The sequence below is a fragment of the Bos mutus genome, chromosome 27, assembly GCF_027580195.1.
Source record: "Bos mutus isolate GX-2022 chromosome 27, NWIPB_WYAK_1.1, whole genome shotgun sequence".
Classification (NCBI taxonomy): domain Eukaryota; kingdom Metazoa; phylum Chordata; class Mammalia; order Artiodactyla; family Bovidae; genus Bos; species Bos mutus.
The window spans coordinates 16989129-17011694 of record NC_091643.1 but is presented as its reverse complement, the minus strand read 5'-3'; the positions used below and the strand labels follow the sequence as shown (position 1 = coordinate 17011694).

Below are 22566 nucleotides of genomic sequence, written 5' to 3'. Positions count from 1 at the left end.
AATTATACTGGAGTGGGTTGCCATTTCCTTCTCCAGAGAGTTTTCCCAACCCAGGGATTGAACCTGTGTCTCCTGTATTGCAGATGGATTCTTTACTGCTAAACCATGAGGAAATCCCTAAGACAGAAAATATTTCCATATTTCCACCATGTAAAGATTGTAAGATTGCTTGTAGATTCTAGCAACCTGATAGCTGTAAATATTTTTTAATCATATTTTGTATGTATTTTTATGGCTTACTGAACCAAGGGTATTAAAATATTCCCGAGGATTTTTAGTTTCATTGTCCAAAGAAAGGATTGAATCTGTCATTAAGTTGTTTAGTTCTCAAATTGAAGTAAAACTTAGGTTCTTACACCATTCACATGAGTAGGAGTGATCAGTCTTCATTATCTCAAACCTTGTTGCCATCTTTGCTGCAGTGAATTGAACCTAATGTTGTGTATGTATATGCATTCAAAGATTATTTCTGACAAATATAATTGATATTATGTAGTAATAGAATTTTATATATTGGACGTTTGGAGAGATGATCCAAGTGTCTGCTAGAGGGAGGAAATTAAGATCTGGAAAAGTGAAGCAACTCACCCAAAACACTATAGCTAAGTGCTGTCAGTGCTAAGATTAAAACAGAAATAATTCTTGTCTTCTCTACACTCTGCTTTTCTTGTCCAAATTAGTTTTAGCCTTTATATTCAAATAGTATGTATTGCCTTAATTCAAATGAGTGTGCCTTCCTATTTATTATTTAAATACTAACTAGTAAGACTCATCACTCCACTACAGATCTCTTCTTTAAAGAAGACAATTTTCCCTTTCTGATTTTGATCTGTATAGGAAATCAGTTTGGCCATTCCCAAAAACATAAGTATATGGGAGAATTTTTTGCATTTATTTATTTTTAATTGAAGGATAATTGCTTTACAATATTGTGTGGGTTTCTGCCGTACATCAACATGATTCAGCCATAGGTATACATATGTCTTCTCCCTCTAAACCTCCCTCCCACCTCCCATCTCATCCCACCCCACTAGGTTGTACGCTTTTGAGCTCCCTGAGTCACACAGAAAATACCCACTGGCTATCTATTTTACATATGGTAATGTATCTGTTTCCATGCTACCCTCAGTTCATCCCACCCTCTCCTTCCCTAACTGTGTCTATAAGTCTGTTTTCTATGTCTGTGTCTTTATTGCTGCCCTGAAAATAGCTTCATCAGTACCATCTTTCTAGAGTCCATATATATACATTCATATACAATATTTGTTTTTCTTTTTCGGACAGTTCACTCTGTATAATAGGCTCTAGGTTTAGCCACCTCATTAGAACTGACTCAAATGCATTCCTTTTATGGCTGAGTAATATTCCATTGTATGTGTATACCACAGCTTCTTTATCCATTCATCTGTCAACAGACAACTAAGTTGCTTCCACGTCCTAACTATTGTAAATAGTGCTGCAGTGACTGTTGGGGTACATGTGCCTTGAACAGCTATGGCTTTCTCACAGTATGTGCCCAGTAGTGGGATTGTTGGGTCATATGGTAGTTTTGGGGTTTCCCTGGTGGCTCAGAGGTTAAAGTGTCTGCCTGCCATGCGGGAGACCCAGGTTCGATCCCTGGGTCAGGAAGATCCCCTGGAGGAGGAAATGGCAACCCACTCCAGTACTCTTGCCTGGAGAATCCCATGGAGGGAGGAGCCTGGTAGGCTACAGTCCATGGGGTCACAAAGAGTCGGACGAGACTGAGCGCCTTCACTATACACTATACTGTACTATGGTAGGTTTATTCCTAGTTTCTTAAGGAAACTCCGTACTGTTCTCCATAGTGGCTGTATCAATTTACATTCCTACCACGAGTACACGAGGGTTCCCTTTTCTCCACAAGCTCTCCAGCATTTATTGTTTGTAGATTTTTGATGATGGCCATCCTGACCAGTGTGAGGTGATACATCATTGTAGTTTTGATTTGCATTTCTCTCATAATGAGTGATGTTGAGCATCTTTTCATGTATTTATTAACCATCTGTATGTCTTCTTTGGAGAATTCTCTGTTTAGGTCTTTGGCCCACTTTTTGATTGGGTTATTTGTTTTTCTGGTACTGAGCTGCATGAGCTGCTATATATTTTGGAGATTAATCCTTTGTCAGTTGTTTCATTTACTATTATTTTCTCCCATTCTGAGGATTGTCTTTTCACCTTGTTTATAGTTTTCTCTTTGGATTGCTTTTCTTAAAAAACTTTTAAGTTAAATTAGGTCCCATTTGTTTATTTTTGTTTTTATTTCCTTTACTGTAGGAGATGGGTCATAGAGAATCTTGCTGTCATTTATGTCAAAGAGTGTAATGACTGTGTTTTCCTCTAAGAGTTTTATAGTTTCTGGTTTTACATTTAGGTCTTTAATCCATTTTGAGTTTATCTTTGTGTATGGTATTAGGAAGTGTTCTAATTTCATTCTTTTACATGTAGCTGTCCAGTTTTCCCAGCACCAATTATTGAAGAGACTGTCTTTTCCCCATGGTATATTCTTACCTCCTTTGTCAAAGATACAGTGCCCACTGGTGTGTTTATCTCTAAGTTTTCTATCTTCTTCCTTTGGTCTAGATATGGGAGAATTTTTTAACAATCAAAGCCAACCCGACTGAAGTGTGCTCCTTATTTGGAAAGAATTTCGTATCTTCTTAATAGAATATTCAGTCAGTGACATTGTTGAGGGACATTCATGCTCCTAGCAGGTTATTAAATATGTTTATTACTGATGTCTTTTACAGCTTTGATTTTTGTCTTGCCCTAGGCCTTAGCTGTCTAGTTGGGAATTTTTGAAAATTTTTTATTTTATATTGGGGCATAGTTGATTAACAATGTTGTGTTAGTTTCAGGAGTATAGCAAAGTGATTCATTTATATGTATATGTGTATCTCTTCTTTTTAAAATTATTTTCCTGCTTAGATTATTACAGAATATTGAGCAGAGTTCTCTGTGCTATATAGTAGGTGCTTATTGATTATCTGTTTTAAGTATAGTAGTGTGTCAGTGCCAAATTCCCACTCTATGCCTCCATCTCCCCTTTCCCCTCTGGTTACCATACATTTCTTCTCTATGGCTGTGAGGAAGAGACCAAAATTTTAATCCCATGTGCCATTCCTCATAGGCTTGAGCAAGTTAGATCATCTGTCTGAATCTGTTTCCTCATTTATTCGTGAGAACAGTAGTGTGCTTCTCTTGGGGATGTTTGGGGGAATCAGTGACTTAGTGGAAAACAGAAAGAAGTCCTAGGCCTAAGATACAGTAAATATGAAACCAATACCAATTTTTTCTCTCTCATTCTACTTAGACTCCTTTCTTCACTTTATTCTTTTCCCCTTTTGATCTTGAACATATAGTTTTATAACAAAATCTGGAGAATAAGTTTGGGAGTCTGGGAAAGCTTATAAAAAACTTAGAAGATGAGAGTTGAAGAAGCATCATGGTGCTGTGGAAACTGTACTGGAAACTTGTCATCAAATCCCAGTTGTACCATTCATAAGCTGTATGACCTCAAGAAAATTACATCACCATTTGAGATTCAGTTTTTACATCGGAACAAATTGGAATGTTAATCCCTTAAATGCTCGTAAGATTGTGTTGAGGGCTACATAAATTACTCTATGGTAAAAAATACTAGGATATTAGGACAAGACTTAAGAAATATTAACTTCCTTCCTCTCTCTAGCACCATTCATATAAACACTATCTACATGTGTTAACATTCCTAGGAGTAACTTGTAGAGAGTCTTAACAGATGGATTAATTTGTTATGTCTTAGAATGAATAGAACTTTACTGATTTCTTGAACTCTAGTATCATAAAAGAGTGATTTTCCCCCATAAAAACTGTTAGGGTACATAGATTGATTCTTTTTGAGTAATGTCAAAAAGTCACATTGTGAGGGACTTTCTTACAGGGAGAATGATAAGGAGTTTCTTGCAAGAGAAAAAGAGACAGGTAGTAACTAAAGTTGTTTTTGTCAAGAAAGTACCTTCTAGGGAAGGTCAGCGTAGCGAACAGGAATTTATACGGTGTAAGTATGGTGCCTGGGAGGAGCTGGACCCAAAGGATCATGGATCTTTATTTATCTGACTGGAAATGATGTTCACCAAATGTTTTTCATTGTTCCAAACTGGAATTTCTGGACCCCCAAAAGATAGCAATTCAGCTGTTCTCAGCATTTTTGCAAAACCCATAAAAAATAATAATTTATGTAGAATAATTTTGGTGGTGTCTGGTGGTGGTTTAGTCACTAAGTCGTGTCCAACTCTTGCAACACCATGGACTGTAGCCCACCAGACTCCCCTGTCCATGGGGTTCTCCTAATTTTACAGGAGCCAAATCAAACATAGCAGTTGTTTTAATTTGGTTAAAATTATAACATAAACATATATATGAATTCTACAAATAATATGTGTGTTTCATCTGTGCCCATAATATCCTGAGTAAAAGGAGAATTGATTTGATGGTTACCTAATAACTAAAATTTGGTACATAAAATCACTTAAAGTGTAGAGGAACAGGTTGTTTATCAATAAGTTTCAAAACACAAATAAAATCAAAACTCTAGCCCTGTATCTAAATGCTAGAGGCTTGTAAAACCTAAAAGAAGCAAAAAAAAAAAAAATTGTTACAGCAGCAGAGGATAATTATATCTTAAATATATCCTAGAGATTCTGCTACAGTGAACTTAAAATGAAATCTTATTAGCTGAGATATTGGTCCCTGTACTACAAAAAGAAAACAATAAGGAATTCTGGATGCACTTAAGGGCCTTTGATATTTTTGTACATCTAATGATCTTTCTTGCATAGAGATGTAATTTTTAAGAGCTTGTCACTTACCAACATGTATAATAATCAGCACAGTATATGTGTTTTCATTTATTCTTTACTGTAGAACCAGAAACATGGGAAAACTTTTGTGTGTTGGTCATTTTGATTCTTATCTATTCTTGTATGATTGATTTGCTGCAGAAATTGAACTCTGAATCAATATTGGAGCAGTGAGGCCACCACTTTTAAGGGGAAAAATACTTGATAACATACTAGGGCAGAGGCTTTTCTGACAGTGCAGTGGAAATAAGCTGATAGATCCAATGAAATTTGATGAATTATCATGGAAAGCTTCCTACGATAAAGCATTTTTTATTTTGCATCACAAAGGTGGTGTGACAAGATGAGACTTGATTTACTGTAATTTTCAGTGATATGCACTTGAGTGTTTGAATTGCCTTCTTTGAGGTACTGCTGTCCCAGCCAAAGGGGAAATTTATGAGCTCTGTTTTAATCAAAAGTTACTATGAAATTTAATACTGAAGTAACTCGCTACTTTAAAAAAGCGTCTTCCAAACTCATTTTATTTTAAAAATTTGTTATTTAAAATTAAAGCAAATGTCCATTTATTCGTATGCATTTGAAAATGGCAACCACATTGAAGACAAAGATGGTGGCCACGAAGGAAACGCAATTAACAGGCAAGCAAATGACACCAGAAGTTTCGAGTTACAAGCTTTGCTATCTGTGTTGGTATCCCAGTTCAGTTCAGTTCAGTCGCTCAGTCATGTCCAGCTCTTTGCGACCCCGTGGACTGCAGCATGCCAGGCCTCCCTGTCCATCACCAGCTCCCAGAGCTTGTTCGAACTCATGTCCATTGAGCTGGTGATGCTATCCAACCATCTCATCCTCTGTCATCCCCTTCTCCTCCCTCCTTCAATCTTTCCCACCATCAGGGTCTTTTCTAATGAGTCAGTTCTTCACATCAGGTTGCCAAAGTATTGGAGTTTCAGCTTCAGCATCCATCCTTCCAATGAATATTCAGGACTGGTTGGATCTCCTTGCAGTCCAAGGGACTCTCAAGAGTTTTCTCCAACACCACAGTTCAAAAGCATCAATTCTTTGTTGCTCAGCTTTGTTTATAGTCCAACTCTCACATCCATACATGACTACTGAAAAAACCATAGCTTTGACTAGAGGTACCTTTGTTGGCAAAGTAATGTCTCTGCATTTTAATATGCTGTCTAGGTTGGTCATGACTTTTCTTCCAAGGAGCAAGTGTCTTTTAATTTCATGGCTGCAGTCACCATCTGCAGTGATTTTGGAGCCCAAGAAAATACAGTCTGTCACTGTTTCCATTGTTTCCCCATCTATTTGCCGTGAAGTGATGAGAGCAGATGCCACAATCTTTGTTTTTTAATGTTGAGTTTTAAGCCAACTTTTCACTCTCCTTTTTCACTTTCATCAAGAGGCTCTTTAGTTCCTCTTCACTCTCTGCCATAAGGCTGGTATCATCTGTGTATCTGAAGTTTTTGGTTTTTCTCCTGGAAATCTTGATCCCAGCTTGTGCTTCATCCAGCCCAGCATTTCACATGATGTACTCTACATATAAATTAAATAAGCAGGGTGACAATGTACAGCCTTGACATACTCCTTTCCCAGTTTGCAACCAGTCTATTTTTCCACGTCTTGTTCTAGCTGTTGCTTCTTGACCTGCATACAGATTTCTCAGGAGGCAGGTAAGGTGGTCTGGTATTCCCATCTCTTGAAGAATTTTCCACAGTTTGTTGCGATCTACACAGTCTAAGGCTTTGGTGTAGTCAATAAAGCAGAAGTAGAGGTTTTTTATGGAATTCTCTTGCTTTTTCTATCATCCAACGGAGGTTGGCAATTTGATCTCTGGCTCCTCTGCCTTTTTAAAATGCAGCTTGGTGTCTAAATGTTGGTGTCTGATGGTGATATAATCTTATTTCTCTAATAGTTCTGTCTTTCTCCATCCTCTCATTTTTTAGAGGGGGTGGGGGAGGCCATGCCGCATGGCATACAGGATCTTAGTTCCCCAGCCAGGGATCAAACCCATGCCCTCTACAGTAGAAGGACCGAGTCTTAACCACTGGACCACCAGGGAAGTCCTCTCTCCTTGCTATCCTACAGTTTCTTTTCTCTTTACTCTCCTCACCATTTCTTCTTCTCCAGTGGCCTTTCTGCTCATCCCTCCTCAATTCTCCCACCATGCTCAGAAACCGGGGTCTCAGAGCATCAGAGGATGTGGAGCAGATGGTCCAGACCTGTGGTTTCTCCCTAGATGGGGTGGGGGATGGAGAGTGAATGAGACCTGAACCGCAGACTTGACCACGAACAGCCTGATGACTTTCACTGTTGCCTCTTCCTTTGCTAAGTAACAGGAAGTATTTGTTTTATGAAATATGTTCGTGTCATGCAATAAAAGCTCCATAAATAAATGGAATGATCTAAAGACAGTGGAATTGAACTCTTGTTAGCATTTGTTTGTAATCCCTTGGTGGAGCTTCCTGGGTCATAATTGCTTGCTCTTCTGGGAGCAAAAGGAATCAGTAACCATTGATTGTTACATGATGCTAAGTATTGCCTACAAAGCAAATCTTAAGAGTGATTAGTGGTAGCATTGAGTGTTACAGCTCTGATTTTTCCTGCCTATAATCCTTGAGCAGGCTGGGTTTTTACAGTTTTCCCATCAAACAACTCATGACTTTTCAAAGAGAAGAGAAAAAACATCATGTCATCTGTGAAGACTTGGGTTTACATAGGGAAAAAAAAAACACTATATAAAATAATTACTTCAATCTTTTTTATCTTTTTACTTCAGTGACAGCAGAGAGATATCTACATTAACTCCTGCCTAGGAAGTTCAGTTTCATATGACTGAATCCTCTAATTATAGTTTATCTGCATTCTGAAACCTGAGGTACACATAGCCCATGACCTACATTTTACTAATCAGTAAACTATTTATAAAAACAGTGGGGTCAATATAGTAAGTCTTTGGCCTCTCAAAATCCTTGAGAATTAGTTGTTCCAGGTTGCCTAGTTTTTTAAATAGCTGATGCTTTGTCACCTTGAAACTTTAATTTTATCCATTTTGGATCAAAATCTTTTGATAATCTCTCAGTTCAGTTCACTCAGTCCTGTCCAACTCTTTGCAACCCCATAGACCACAGCACGCCCATCTTTCCTGTTCATCACCAACTCCCGGACCGGAGCTTGCTCAAACTCATATCCATCGAGTCAGTGATGCCATCCAACCATTTCATCTTCTTCCATCCCCTTCTCCTCCCGCCTTCAATCTTTCCCAGTATCAGGGTCGTTTCCAATGAATCCGTTCTTCACATCAGGTGGCCAAAGTATTGGAGCTTCAGCTTCAGCGTCAGTCCTTCCAATGAATATTCCAGACTGATTTCTTTTAGGAATGACTGGTTTGGTCTCCTTGCTGTCCAAAAGACTCTCAAGAGTCTTCTCCAACCCCACAGTTCAAAAGCATCATTTTGATAATCTACTTGTTAATGGGATTTATTCAATATAGGATCTTCATAATGGTGAATCCTGTGGTATCTTGAGGACATAGTGAGTTAGGTTATAACTTTCATGAAAACTGAGCTCATTAGGACATTTTGAGTTATATTGGGTATTCTAATCCCAGACCTATATATATTTTAAATGCACTGAGTTATTGCATGGATGCAGCTAGAATTTCAGAGCTTTAAGGCCTCAGGGAAAGGCTTTAAACCAAATCTTTTCTTTCAGAAGAGAGAAAAATAATATAAACTGTCCAATTCCTTGTCTGTGAAGTGGCACTAATTATACCTCCCTTTTGTGGTTGTTATGAGGATCAGATAAGTTAATATATATAAATATTTAGAGTCACCCGTGGTATATAAGCATTATGTATAATGTATACTAATGTAATCCCGAGCTGCCATTATGCAGGGTTTTTTTAAGTTAAATTGCATTTCTTTGAATCCCAAACTTGACACCTTGCTATGGCTTATAGCAGGCTTGAAGAAAGGAATAGGGACTTCAAGGAACTACTGACAAAGCTGTGGCTGTACTACCGTTTTCATTTGGTTTGCTTGTGTGGGTTTTTTTCCTTTGTGTGATTTGTGTTACCATCTTATCTGCATTGTTCTCAGGAATTAGAAGGGGAGTTGAGAAGGATAATCATCACTCCACCTGTCAGCCAAAAGTAGAGCTGCGTGGTATAGATGGGTTGAGACAGGAAGCCTTCCTCGCTGGCAAATTGTCATCTGTTGACATGGCTGTGAACAAGCACGTGGGTGTTTGCTTAAATTTATTGCTGTGACTTCTTACTTTGTCATAAAATGGTGTGCAAGTCTATAGGGAGGGAGGCAATGGAATTCTCTTCAGTGCTGGAGAACAATTGCAGAAGCTTCAGATTCCATGATGCTTTCATTTCAGCAGGCCAGAAATCTACTCATTACCCAGATGTAGGAGTCAATAAATGAATGTGATGATCAGAGCTGTCCATGATGCGATAACAGTGATTTGGAGGTATTTGAATTTTATGAAACAGGATCACAGCAGAACCATTGACATTTTAAAGATGTCAGAGTTCTTTCAGATAACCTGGTTGAAATATTTCACTTTACTACTGAGGAAACCAAGATATGGAAATGTGAAATGATTGGGCCTTCTGTATTTTCTTTGTAAGAAACAGAGACTGACCTAAAAAATGGCGATGCCACCTCATTGTGCCTTTTTTCCCCAAAAGCTATGTTACTTTTTGGTTTCCTAGGTGGCTCAGTGGTGAGGAATCTCCCTGCCAGTGCAGGAGACTCAAGTTCAAGGGAAGATGCCCTGGAGAAGGGAATGACAACTCTCTCCAATATTCTTAACTAGGAAATCCCATGGACAGAGAAGCCCGGCGGACTACAATCCATGGGGTTGCAAAGAGTCAGACATGACTTAGCTACTAAACAACAACAATGCTACTTTTACATAAATGTTAATTTTTTAGAGTTGTAAAAACTTCCGTTTTTCCATTCTTACCTATTCTTTGTTGAGTGACTCAATAGACTTTGTTCCAAGAGTTTATTTCTAAAGGGAGAAAACATACAAAAGGATACAAGTCAGTCAGTCCATCATGAACCATTTTAGAAGATGGCAAGTTGTATAGAGAAAATAGCTCATGTAAGGTGGTCAGAGTTCTCAGGGAGAAGCACAGTATTTTAAATAGAATGATTAGAGTAGGCTGCCTCAAGAAGGGAGCAGTTAATAAAGACTTGAAGGAGGGTACTTAGTTCACTTATGGATAAAGGAATCACAGTGGGCGTTGAAAGATATATGCAGTTTTGATGGGTTTAGTTTTATTTCAGATGAAAGGAAGGTCAAGAGTGAAATGGACATGTTGGGCACATAGTAGACCAGTTTGATTGGTATGAGGGTTTGGTTAATAGCCAGTATTTATGAAGCATGCCAGAGAAGGCAATGGCACCCCACTCCAGCACTCTTGCCTGGAAAATCCCATGGATGGAGGAGCCTGGAAGGCTGCAGTCCATGGGATCGCTGAGGGTTGGACCTGACTGAGCAACTTCACTTTCACTTTTCACTTTCATGCATTGGAGAAGGAAATGGCAGCCCACTCCAGTGTTCTTGCCTGGAGAATCCCGGGGACAGGGGAGCCTGGTGGGCTGCTGTCTGTGGGGTCGCACAGAGTCGGACACGACTGAAGAGACTTAGCAGCATGCAGCATGAATTGTATGCTCCATCTTTCACATGTATTATCCAGTCGTCACAAAAAACACTGGCTAGATGCTGTCCTTGTCCTTCTTCTGTAAAAAACTATGGCACAGAAGAAACTGATGGTCCAGAAGTTAAAATAATAAGAAGGATGATGATCATGACAATGATGATGATCTGAATAGTGCAAGAGAGTGGGAAGAAAACCATAAGAGAGACTACAAGTAAAGAATTCCTCAACACTAATTGAATATGAGGAAGGAAGGAAATGATTATGCATACTTGAGTGATTTAGAGGTTGTTAAATTAATGAGTTTCTGAATGACAAGGTCATATATTTATTCAACATGTATTTACTGTCTTCTGCTACATCTTTGCATATTTATACATTTACAGAATGAAGTAGATTTATAATAAGTGACTTATGCTTCCAGGAAATATTCATTGTTGCTTCCTGAAGTGGCCAGTCAGTTAAATAATATTAATTGTTCTTCCCTCAATATTATTTAAAAATTGAAGTGGATAAAATTCAAAATTTAAAGGCACTTTTATTTCACTTTTTATTTATATTATTGACTGATGCTGGTGAATCAGAATTTGGGGGGAATATATTAAATCTAGCCTCTTTAGTAAGTGCCAGTAATTTGTGTACTGAGGTTTATTTTGATGTAGAAGTTGCATATGGAATTGCATACTGGATTTATAGTCAGCCCATTCTACTAAAGATCTCTATGTATTATCTCCACAGCATACTACTTAGCCTTACAGATTCTTTAAAATTAATAATGCTGTGTGTGAATTCTTAGCTTATAATTGTACAGCTACTACAGGAAGTACTGTTTCTCCAAAATCATTATTAATATTTTTCTCTTTTTTTCATTGAATATTCAAATAAGGCTCTGTATTCATTAAATTCCACAAGTTAGATCTTTCAGTTTATTCAAAGTATGAGGTCTGAAGTACTGCAGTTACTATAAGATTTCTGGCAGCCTATTAATAATAACATTCTCAATTTGTAGCTCCTTCATCCATGTAATTTTAGTGATATATATGCTATGTTCCTTGGAAAGGAACATTTCAAGATTAAAGAGGCAATTCACATGTTGGTGCTTTTATTCAGTTTTTCAAAACTGGTAAATGGAAAGAGACAACATAATTTCTACCTGCACTGTTCAAAAACAAGCCATGGATATTAGAGGTGCTTCATACATAGCATGACCGCAGATGTAGGCAGTAAATATGACAAACATTTCTTTATTGAGTTGTTTATTTCAAGCAGTGATTGTTAAGTTAGAAAAATAAAGAAATAATTTTAAGTATGATGAAAATACTTATATTGGTTTAAACAATGAGGAAAAGCTTGAGCAAGAAATTGCATGTCATATTTTAATATGGTTAGAATATTTAATATTTTCTATCCAAAGGTACATTCTCATTTGAATTAAAATTCATTCTGCAGTGCGAAAATTCTGATTTCTATTCCTTCTTATCTGCTGTCTGATCTTGACCTTGTGTTTCTTGAAAGGGAACTTATTTTGTTCATAATTCTTTGACTTTTGCACCAAAATTTCTTAGGGTCCAAAGCAGGAAAGAGAAAGCTGAATTTCTTCAGGTTAGCTTGGAAATTAGGATTTAGTTCTACTTACTTCCTCTTTCTGCATATTGAGTACGTAAACTCTAGAAGTTTATGGAACTCTTTGTCAGAGAAACTTCTAGATCACTTGCTCAGATGAATGTGAACTGCGACTGACTGTTCTTTAGCATTTGAACGTCTACCCTCGTGCGCTCTGCACAGGAAAAGAATGGAAGTCACCATAAGTCCAAGTGAAAACCCCCTGGAGGAGCGATGCACGAGTGATTCTATTTAGATTCACTGATTCCCATCTTTGGTTTCAAATAAAAGCAACCTTTTCATATTTTTCAAGGGAAAAAAGTGAGAGCCTCATTCCCTATTCCTATTATATCAATTTAAACTCTGAAAACTTCACCCAAATTCTAGATGATATTTTTCAGTCTATTTTTGTCCATCTAATGTGTGAAGATAAAAACAAAGGTATGGTGTTTCTTTTTTAAATGAAGCTAGTCAAATTTGTGAAAAAGTAGAATTTCCTAGGGAAATGTAGTGATAAATGTTATTTCCTTATCATATATTAAAATTACCCCTGTTTCTATGTATGTAACATATAACTGATTCATTTTAGAGACTAACAACAACAGTAAAACAGCTATACTCCAATACAAATTATTTTTTTAAGTAAAAGAAAATAAAATAGACTAGATAAAATAAATAAAATTATAAAATAAAGGTACTGTGGATAGGTGGAGATGAAGTTAGTGCTTGCTAGAAGGATTTTTTTTTTTAGGGCAAAGACCTAGAATTCACCCGTTTCTTCCTCTTTGGAGAAGGAAATGGCAACCCACTCCAGTACTCTTGCCTGGAAAATCCCATGGACGGAGGTGCGTAGTAGGCTGCAGTCCACGGGGTCGCAAAGAGTCGGACACGACTGAGGGACTCCACTTGTTCACTTCTTCTTCCTCTTACTCTACTGGGTCATTTCTAAGGTCTTCTCTCCAACTTGATCATTAAAACTGGCTGACTGATGTTGATGACTGACACACCCAGACTGTTTCAAACAAGTTATCCATTCTGAAATGCATTTGACGCTTTAACTTTTTTATAAACAGGGTCTGCTCTCATTTGGCCACACATTATAAGCAGGTTCAGCCGCAATAATTCGAGGCAAATGTCAGTAGAAAAGAAAGGTGCTTTAATTAGAAAATCTGGCAACCTGGGGAGAAAACGAACTCGTGTCCAGAGACCAACAGAAGATTCTGCACAGCCAGGACAGCTTGTCAAGAGAAGAAAGGAATCTCTGAACAGTCAAGGCAGGAGGTTGGCTTCTGCATTATTTTCCATTGAGTGCAGACTAGCTCCCTCTTCAGAAGTTATCATTCCTGCGTGATCTGCTTGCAGGATTTCTTGTTGGGGGGAGGCATTTGGGGGTGGAAAACTAGTCATTTTTTAACTGCTTACTTTTCCCGTCTTGCTTCTTTTTATCTAGGAAAAGAATAAACAGGTTAGACAAGGCATGGTGTGCATTCAGGAAGGCATTATCAGGAGTTAGTTTCAATTGTTTGGTGATCTCAGTCATGTGATTAGGTCCTTTTAAGGTTAGAGGGCGGAGAAGGCAATGGCACCCCACTCCAGTACTCTTGCCTGGAAAATCCCATGGACGGAGGAACCTGGTAGGCTGCAGTCCATGAGGTCACTAAGAGTCGGACACGACTGAGCGACTTCACTTTCACTTTTCACTTTCATGCACTGGAGAAGAAAATGGCAACCCACTCCAGTGTTCTTGCCTGGAGAATCCCAGGGACGGGGGAGCCTGGTGGGCTGCCGTCTATGGGGTCGCACAGAGTCGGACACGACTGAAGCGACTTAGCAGCAGCAGCAGCAGCAGCAAGGTTAGAGGGAGACAGAAATGGGCAAACAGGAAAGGGGCAGAAGACTTGCTTTCAACATGGTGTTGGTGCTGAGAAGGGAGGAGAGGCTACCATGCTGCTTTTTTAACATGCGGGGCCTTGGTTAAAGATCCACATTCCCCCTTCCTCAGCCCCAGCCAGGAGTGCCTGGTAAGATGCATTGTACTTTGTGTTGTCAGCAGAGTGTTCTGTGCAGCCGAGCTCATGAAAGTCATCCTTTTATATCAGTCGTGGGTCTGGATCGGAAAAATAAGAGTGCAGGGGATTGAAGTGTCCGGTTGTGTTGGTCTTGGCTAGCGTGATGAGGACTAAAATCGTGGAGGGAGTCTTCTTGTTAGCGAGACTCCTGGATTACCACTGTCACCACCCAGATGTCTCACCTGGTGTACTGGGACTGCTTCTTGGTGTGCGCTTGCCAGAGGCAGAGTGTAATCCCAGAGCACATTTAGGCATCATTAATTAGACCAAGCATCACTCTTATATTTTGCTGTTTTCTTTCTTTCTTGTTTTTTTTTTTTACTTTCCAGAGCAAAGCATTAGTCTTCTCTTTAAATTCTGTACTGTTAGTATAAGATTCCTGCTGTTTTGAGGACATAGATAGGTGACTTGTCTGTAAGCATTTGTTGACTCTGACAAACCTACAACTTTAGAAGTAGAAAAAAAGAGGAGGACATGTTGGTGTCCATGGCCCTTATTATTATAATCAGTATGAATCCAACTTCTGCCACCAACAATAAAGTCCTTTTTCCCCCATTTAATAACAGTGTTCTTTGGGTTATGCAGAGAAAATAGAACCTTTTTCCTTAACATTTCTTGATAAAGACTATTCTCTGTAATGAAAGTGAAGTGAAAGTTGCTCAGTTGTATCTGACTCTTTGTGACCCCATGGACTAGCCTGGCAGTTTCCTGTGTCCATGGGATTCTCCAGGCAAGAATACTGGAGTGGGTAGCCATTCCCTTCTCTAGGGGATCTTCTTAACCCAGGGATTGAACCCAGATCTCCCACTCTGCAGGTAGATTCTTTGCCATCTGAGCCATCGGGGAAGCCCATTCCCTTTAATATAAGGAAGTAAAATATTCACAGCTTGCAAGGCACAGTGTACTGCTGATGTATATGGTAACATGAGTGATGTTTTAACAGCTGAATGCGTTCTGGAAATGACTTGTTTAAGCCTCAAAAATGTCCCTGTTGTCATACTGCTTATTTTACATGATTCGATGATGGCACCCCACTCCAGTATTCTTGCCTGGAAAATCCCAAGGACGGAGGGGCCTGGTGGACTGCAGTCCATGGGGTTGCTAGGAGTCGGACACGACTGAGCGATTTCACTTTAGTTTTTCACTTTCATGCATTGGAGAAGGAAAATGGCAACCCACTCCAGTGTTCTTGCCTGGAGAATCCCAGGGACAGGGGAGCCTGGTGGGCTGCCGTCTATGGGGTGGCACAGAGTCGGGCACGACTGAAGCGACTTAGCAGCAGCAGATGTTCATTATCAATTTCTCGTTCATAATGAGGATAAGATTGATAAAGGGCCAATATGCAAATTTATAGGGGAAAAAGGCAGAAAGTGAAAGATAGAATATGGCATGCATACCACCTGATGTTTTTGCCAATAGTATTGATTTGGACCCTTTCATCATGTCTGAGATGTGTTGAATCTTCTGCAAGCATCTTTTGGCACTTTCTTCTGATCGAGGTCCACTCCAGACCTCCCATCCCATGCGCCACCCCCCTACCCCAGACCCAAAAGGAAATAGCAAAAAAGTTCTGTAGATCAGCAAATCCCACATTTTATAAATACAGAACACTTCCTATGGAAGTTTTAAGAAGAAAGAAAAAAATAAGAACACTGAAGGTTACATTTATTTTGAATTGTTCAGGGTGTTTAAAATCCAACGGTCCACTGTCCAGAAAGTGGATCAGCCAACTCAAGTTGTATTAGAGTCAGGTGTCCAGTTAAGTAGCTTTTCTTTGCTGTGTACTGACATTTGAGGTAATAGAGTGGTTTCTAACGGATTTGTTTAACATATTACAGTTCATCTGGCATGTGGTTACATTTGTTACTTTGGAGAAATGATTGAAGTTAGTCTTATTGAATCATGGCTTTCAAAAATCCATAGCTTTGGCTCATGGCATGTGCTAATACAGGGAAGGTTGATGTATCTAGCCAGAGTGAGCCCTAAACCTGTTGTTTAGAAATATTGTTTATTTTTTTATATATTCATTAGAGAGGATTGGAAAAGTGAAAATTGCAAAAAAAGAAAAAGAAAAATGACAGTACGTTCCAATGTCTCTTATTCTTATCCCATGAAATTGTGTGTGTCTACCAAAATGATATCTAGCTATATATTCAATTTCCTAGCTTTTAAAAATTGAATATTCTATTTTGAACATTTTTTATGTTATTAAATTTTCAAAACACTGAACTTTTTACATTTGATGTATTGTAGAACCAAATATTCCTGTTGATGTAGAAGGATTCTCTTTTTTAATTAAAACACTTGCTGCTCCTCTTCTGCCTTGCTAGATGAATCACGCCACGACACTCCAGCACAAACAAGCTCTTTGGCTCTTTGATCAAGTGCAGATATACACAGGGTCTTAAGCAAGGGGATTTTAAGGTTGAACCTTGTACCAGTTTGAGGACCAAGAGAGAGAAAGGGTTTGGAAGCTGAAAATTCACTTAATTTTGAGTCAACAGAAGGTCCTTCCAAACACAGTCCACAACTTTCCCTTAACCTTCTTCACCTGACTCCCAGTCCTCTCTCCCCACTCCATCTGCTCCTAAGAGAATGGCTGTAAAGGCTGTCAGTGATATTTTGAGGATTATTCTTTTTGAAAAAGAAAAACGGTTTAAGTCTTCTATTTGTTGAGGTTGTAGGTCTGTATTTCCCTTAACCATGGCCATGTTTTAGAAAATGAAAGAATAGAAAATTCAGTTTTCCCTCTAACTTCCAACCTGAAGGGAGTCCAAGCGATCTCCTTGTGCCTTTGGATGTAAACGTTCTGTCTGGTCTTCCATGGATTATTCCATTCGTCTCCACCACCCTGCACACCTCTGCTGCTGCTGCTGCTAAGTCGCTTCAGTTGTGTCCGACTCTGTGCGACCCCATAGACAGCAGCCCACCTGGCTCCCCCGTCCCTGGGATCCTCCAGGCAAGAACACTGGAGTGAGTTGCCATTTCCTTCTCCAATGCATGAAAGGGAAAAGTGAAAGTGAAGGCACTCAGTCATGTCCCACTCTTAGCAACCCCGTGGACTGCAGCCTACCAGGCTCCTCCATCCATGGATTTTCCAGGCAAGAGTACTGGAGTGGGGTGCCAGCGCCTTCTCCACTGCCCACCTCTACCCTCCCGCTTCCATCAAAACTCGGCATCTCTGAAAACAGGAAAGCATATTAGAAGTCATAAATGTGATGCATGCAGAAAGAGTGGAAAATCAGCAAGTTTAGAAAAGTTAAAAATTGTTTGGGCAGCATCTTAAAAATATTAGAGTGTTTTTATACATACTACCTCTGAGCCTGTGGAGAAGGTTCAGAGAGCATTTGCAAAGGCAGTGAGCCCTCACCGAAGCTGTTTGACCCGGGAGACTAGAGCCCTCATCCCTCCCAGGGGGTCTATGTTTTGCTTCAAATCATCCATCTCCCAGTGAGAGGAGGGCAGCCCAGGCCCTCTTTCTATTAGCCCCTGAGGGCTGGGACAGCTACCGAAGGAAACTGGCGGTGACGATCACTTAGGACATTTGTGTTGTTTAGTTGTTATCCCTTCTCTGCTGAACACTCCCTGTTCATGGGTTTGTTTTTCTGCTGCTGTATTCTTAAACTGATTAAAAGGAAAAATCATCCTTGAATGTTTTCTAGTTTAACTGTTTTGGCTAGTGGTGGTTGGAACAGGGCTCAGTGACAAAGGCCCGGGTTTATTTTGCTTTCTTTATGTCTGCCTTTGTTCATCTTCATTGTGTTACAGTGCATTCTGTTTCAGGATTCCTTCTGCTTTTTTAAGCAGAAGAAATAGTTGACAAGTGGGGCCTTATCCGGAAATGCAAAGGCTGATTTGATTAGAGACTTCTTTGTTCCAGGTATCTTGCATCAGAGAGCCTTTATGACAAATGAGAGAGGCGGATTAAGGGTTTCCTGGAGATAATTTGTGATCTACACTATAGGGAAAACCTTGCCTTAATTAATTAAAGCTGAGATGGAATCATGAAATAGAGTCATCTTCATAATCAACAAGGTGATTTTCATCTTAAAATACTTAATAAATGTTAAAATAAACGTTAAGCAACATACATACACACACATTCATACACATACACAGTTTCTTCAAATCTTTTTCTTATTTTGATCAAATGCAAAGAAAATCCTCAAAGAAACTAACAGTGGATTCCTAAAGAGTAAGCGTTTAAGATGGACTCCCTGAAATCCTATGAATAAAGTACTTTTATTTAAGCAGAAACTTGGTTAGTTAATTCAATAAAAAGCAAACTAATGAGACATAAACATCTTTATGTGATTAGAAAGTCATCATATACACTTGAAGTGAAAATAGAAGATGCCAGTTTCTACACTGTGTTTCGAAACTTTCTTTTGACATCAAATTGTATAAGATACAGGTATCTTGTCATTTTTTCCCCTGAATTTAACTTCTCCTCTGGTTGCCTTGAAATGAGGACCATTTTTTCTGACCCCTATTCCAATGTGTGATTTTCATCCACTTCTTTTTTCATTCTCAGTCATTTTATATTCACTACTTCTCCCATCTTCTTTTTCTTTGTGTTGATTTCATCATTTTGCTGTCATTTCCGTAATCCCTTCATCATGACATTATCCCGCATGAACCCCCAAATTCTAGATTAGACAGATCAGCCTCCAGTTAATGTGACTGTTTATGACAACAACTGTATAAACAGTTGATAGTGTCAACCAATCCAGTGTCTACCATTCATTAGTTAAATGGAAATTCAATTGCATATGTACACAGTGGATGGATTAGTACATTTTTTTTTAATTAAAAAGTTTTTTCACTCATGCAGTATCTTTCATCTGAAGACCAAAAAGAAAAAAATCTTGCAATATTGACCTTACAACACGACTCTTGTGCTACCCTATTAAAATAACACTAACAATAACAACAGCTGTGGTTATGATTATTATGTTCTTTGGAGTAATGAGCCCAGAGAACTTAATGAAATGGGTTTACAGAATACCCAAGTGCTAACCCTAACCCATCCCTCCTCTTCTTAGGCATGTATGCAAAGAACTCCTTTTTCTTTTTTTAACTAGCTACAGATGACAAAGTAATTATTTACTTTATAAAACAGGAATGTGCGAATTATTCCCACTGAATTAAAAAGTTTAAATTGTGTGTAAGAATAAGTTCTCAATATGACCATACTATTTACCCATACAATTCAAAGAACCAGCCAAAAACATGTCTTTCACATGGCTTAGTGTCAGTCAGAGACTACAAAGCAAATGATTTTAAAGCAGCCAGATGAGCTCAGCAACAGAGTAGATAACCGCCCTTCTTGTCAATGTGATTTGATTGTATATCATACTATATAAAGTAAAATCTCTTTCAGAGGTTCATAAAGTTTTCATTTAAATTGATTCTTTCAGTAATAGATGTGGTACAGTCCTAAGAAGAAGTAGATGATACAGTTTATCTCTCAGTTTATCAGGTAAGACACCTCTGAGTACAGTAACAATAGAATCTGATATTCTGAAGCCTTCTAGTTTTTCTGTTGTTGAGTAGATCACATGATATTCATGCAATGAATGATAACAATTGTTTTAAGTAACAATTGCTAAATGTTTAATTACATAGCAAATAATTATAAAATGGTTGTGTTTTACAAATCACTGTCCTCCACTGTTGACACTTCCTTTGATGGGCTAGAAGAATAAATAGTAAGTTGTAATCTTCAATTATGGCTCTTGACAGTGGAAAATGGATTTAAAAAAAAACAAACCCATTCAGTCCAGTATTTTCTCCCACATGCTCCATCCCTATCTAGAGACAGCAAGCCCTTGGAAAAAGAGCCTACTCTTGGCTGAGTGCTACAATGAATTGCTGACTATCTTGCTCTCGAAGATCTTTCACATCCCTCCACATCATTTTTAAGGACCCGTGACTTGGGCAATGAGCTGAAAGTGTTCTGTTTCAGAATTGAGGTTATTTGACCTTGTACCCCCCACCATGACATTTGAGCTGAATGCTCTTTGTCTGCTGCCATAAGAGCACAGATGAAACGTGTCACTTATACATGTAAGGTTCCATGTGTGGATGGTAAAATGCTATGACATGCCTTTTAGGAGGCGGAAATTTACTGTATCATGATGAAAATTGAAGAAAGCAATCTTAATCCTTTTTAATATATTTTACTCATGTGTGATGCCAACTCTGTGTATTTATGCTAATACAAAGGAGCAAAAGGTATGTCTATGGAAGCATCTAATATTTGCTTATATTATACAAATATCTTAGAAGAGCTAAATATAATTTTGTATGTATTTTTGTCTTAGCACTGTAGTTCAGTTTGATTTTTTAACTATTTCTTCACATCTAAGGAGTTATCCATGCTGTCTAATTTTATTTTATGAAACAAACCTGAAATCAAAGTCCAAGACATGCAAAATCTAAATGGTAATGTTTAATAAATCAAAGAAAGCTTAATTGAAGCTCATTGATCTTGCTGAAGAGCTCATGAAAAATTTCACCAGAATCTCTTTTCATTAAAAGTCTGAATTTCCTTTCAATTTTTGCCCCCTTTTAAAAGACTATTGAGGAAATTAATGAGCAAAGAGTGAAGGCAATGATTTTCAATGCATTGTAAAAAAAACTTCTCTAGTAACTTGGCATGTGGTAACTGAGAAAAGTTGGGGATAATTTCATTCAGACCTCAGGAAACTGCATGCATAAGTTCTCCAATGTTCTTTTAGAGTGACTGATACAAAATAAAAGCATTGAATATCCAAAGGACCCAGGCAAGGTAGAAATTACAGAATGTAATATTGAATACATAGGCCTTCCCAGTGATGCAGTGGTAAAGACCGCCTGCAATATAGGAGACCCGGGTTCAATCCCTGAATAGGGAAGAGTCTCTGAAGAAGGGAATGCAACCCACTCCAGTATTCTTGCCTGGAGAATCCCATGGTCAGAGGAGCCTGCTGGGCTACAGTCCATGTGGTCACAAGGAGGCAGACATGACTGAGCATGCACACACCCATGATACTGGATACATGCCTTTTTTATTCATAACAAATAACATTTTGAAAGTGGTGTAAATTTTACCTCTATAAAAAATAGCAAATGATGTCATTTAGTATAAACAGTTCCTCCCCTCCCTCCCTGGCCTGGGGCACTTTAAAGGGGATGAATCAAAGGCTCAGAGGTGTTGAGCAGTCATTGCGTTTCATCCCGCTAAGAGATTGTGACATGTTTCAATTGAGCCCAAGTCTGCTTCCCAATCTAGTGCCCTATCTGCTACACTAAGGTATTTCTCAATCATATCTGTGGGCCAAGCGTCCAGAGCAGTTGGATTTTGTATTACATGAGATGTCACTGCAAACAGTAAGAGTGACCGTTTTTCCTTAGGGTGCATTCCATCCTTTTGCACTAGTTCACCAAAAAATGCAAGGAAGAAAGAACGGCTTTCCCAGTACTGACTTGAAGACTGGACAACAGCCCGGTGCACTATTGCATGCATGCTAAGTTGCTTCAGTCATGTCCGACTCTTTGCAACCCTATGGACTGTAGCCTATGGACTCCTCTGCTGGCCATGAAAAGAGCAGGACCACAGCCACCAGTGTTCTGGTTGAAGTTTACTCTCTCATCTTCCTTTGTCACCCACCCAAATTAAGCCATCTGTCTTGAGAATTTTGAATTCAGTGTTTCCTAGTTTTGGTTGTTTTTTTTTTTTTTTTTTTGCACCAACAAGGATTGCAACCTCCCTCATGTATATCTAGTTATTTGCACTAGAATTCTACTGTTTTAATCAAAAAAGACTTAACGAATTAATTAAGAGAATGACTGTTGTGGGCTTGACTTTGCTTAAGTCTAGGTCAATCTGATCTTTCATCAGAGTCTTTTGTTTAGGAAATGCTTATTGCCCTGATTTGAATGAAGATGGTTTACCTGTAGTTTACAGATAAAAACATCTTGATTGTATTCAGAGATCTAGAGTAAAATATTTAAATCCAATTTGGGCTGTCTGAATTTTATCATTTCTGCTTAGTTATGACATATTTTTAGTCCATCTTTTATTGTTATTTTATAACAGTCGCTATTTTACACAACTATTTTAAGTGCTTAAGAGGAGAGATTAGAGAGAAGGAATCACCTGCTTGACATGGGTGGGTATATCCGGTTATTGAGGAGAGTAAGAGACATGTTATATACAATGAAGCTTTAAGTGAGGGCAGATACAGTATTTATTATTTGATCGTGCGAAGAGTTGACTCATTGGAAAAGACTCTGATGCTGGGAGGGATTGGGGGCAGGAGGAGAAGGGGACGACAGAGGATGAGAAGGCTGGATGGCATTACTGATT

General features: G+C 38.6%; 1 protein-coding gene and 1 non-coding gene across 9 annotated transcripts in view; both read left to right on the top strand.

Annotated features, from left to right (window-relative positions):
- NRG1 (neuregulin 1) overlaps positions 1–22566 on the top strand; it is a 1145979-nt gene that overhangs the window by 1022124 nt on the left and 101289 nt on the right. The gene's annotated exons all lie outside the window — the stretch shown is intronic.
- TRNAG-GCC (transfer RNA glycine (anticodon GCC)) lies at positions 1558–1630 on the top strand. The gene has a single exon. It is a non-coding gene; the product is annotated as a tRNA-Gly (tRNA).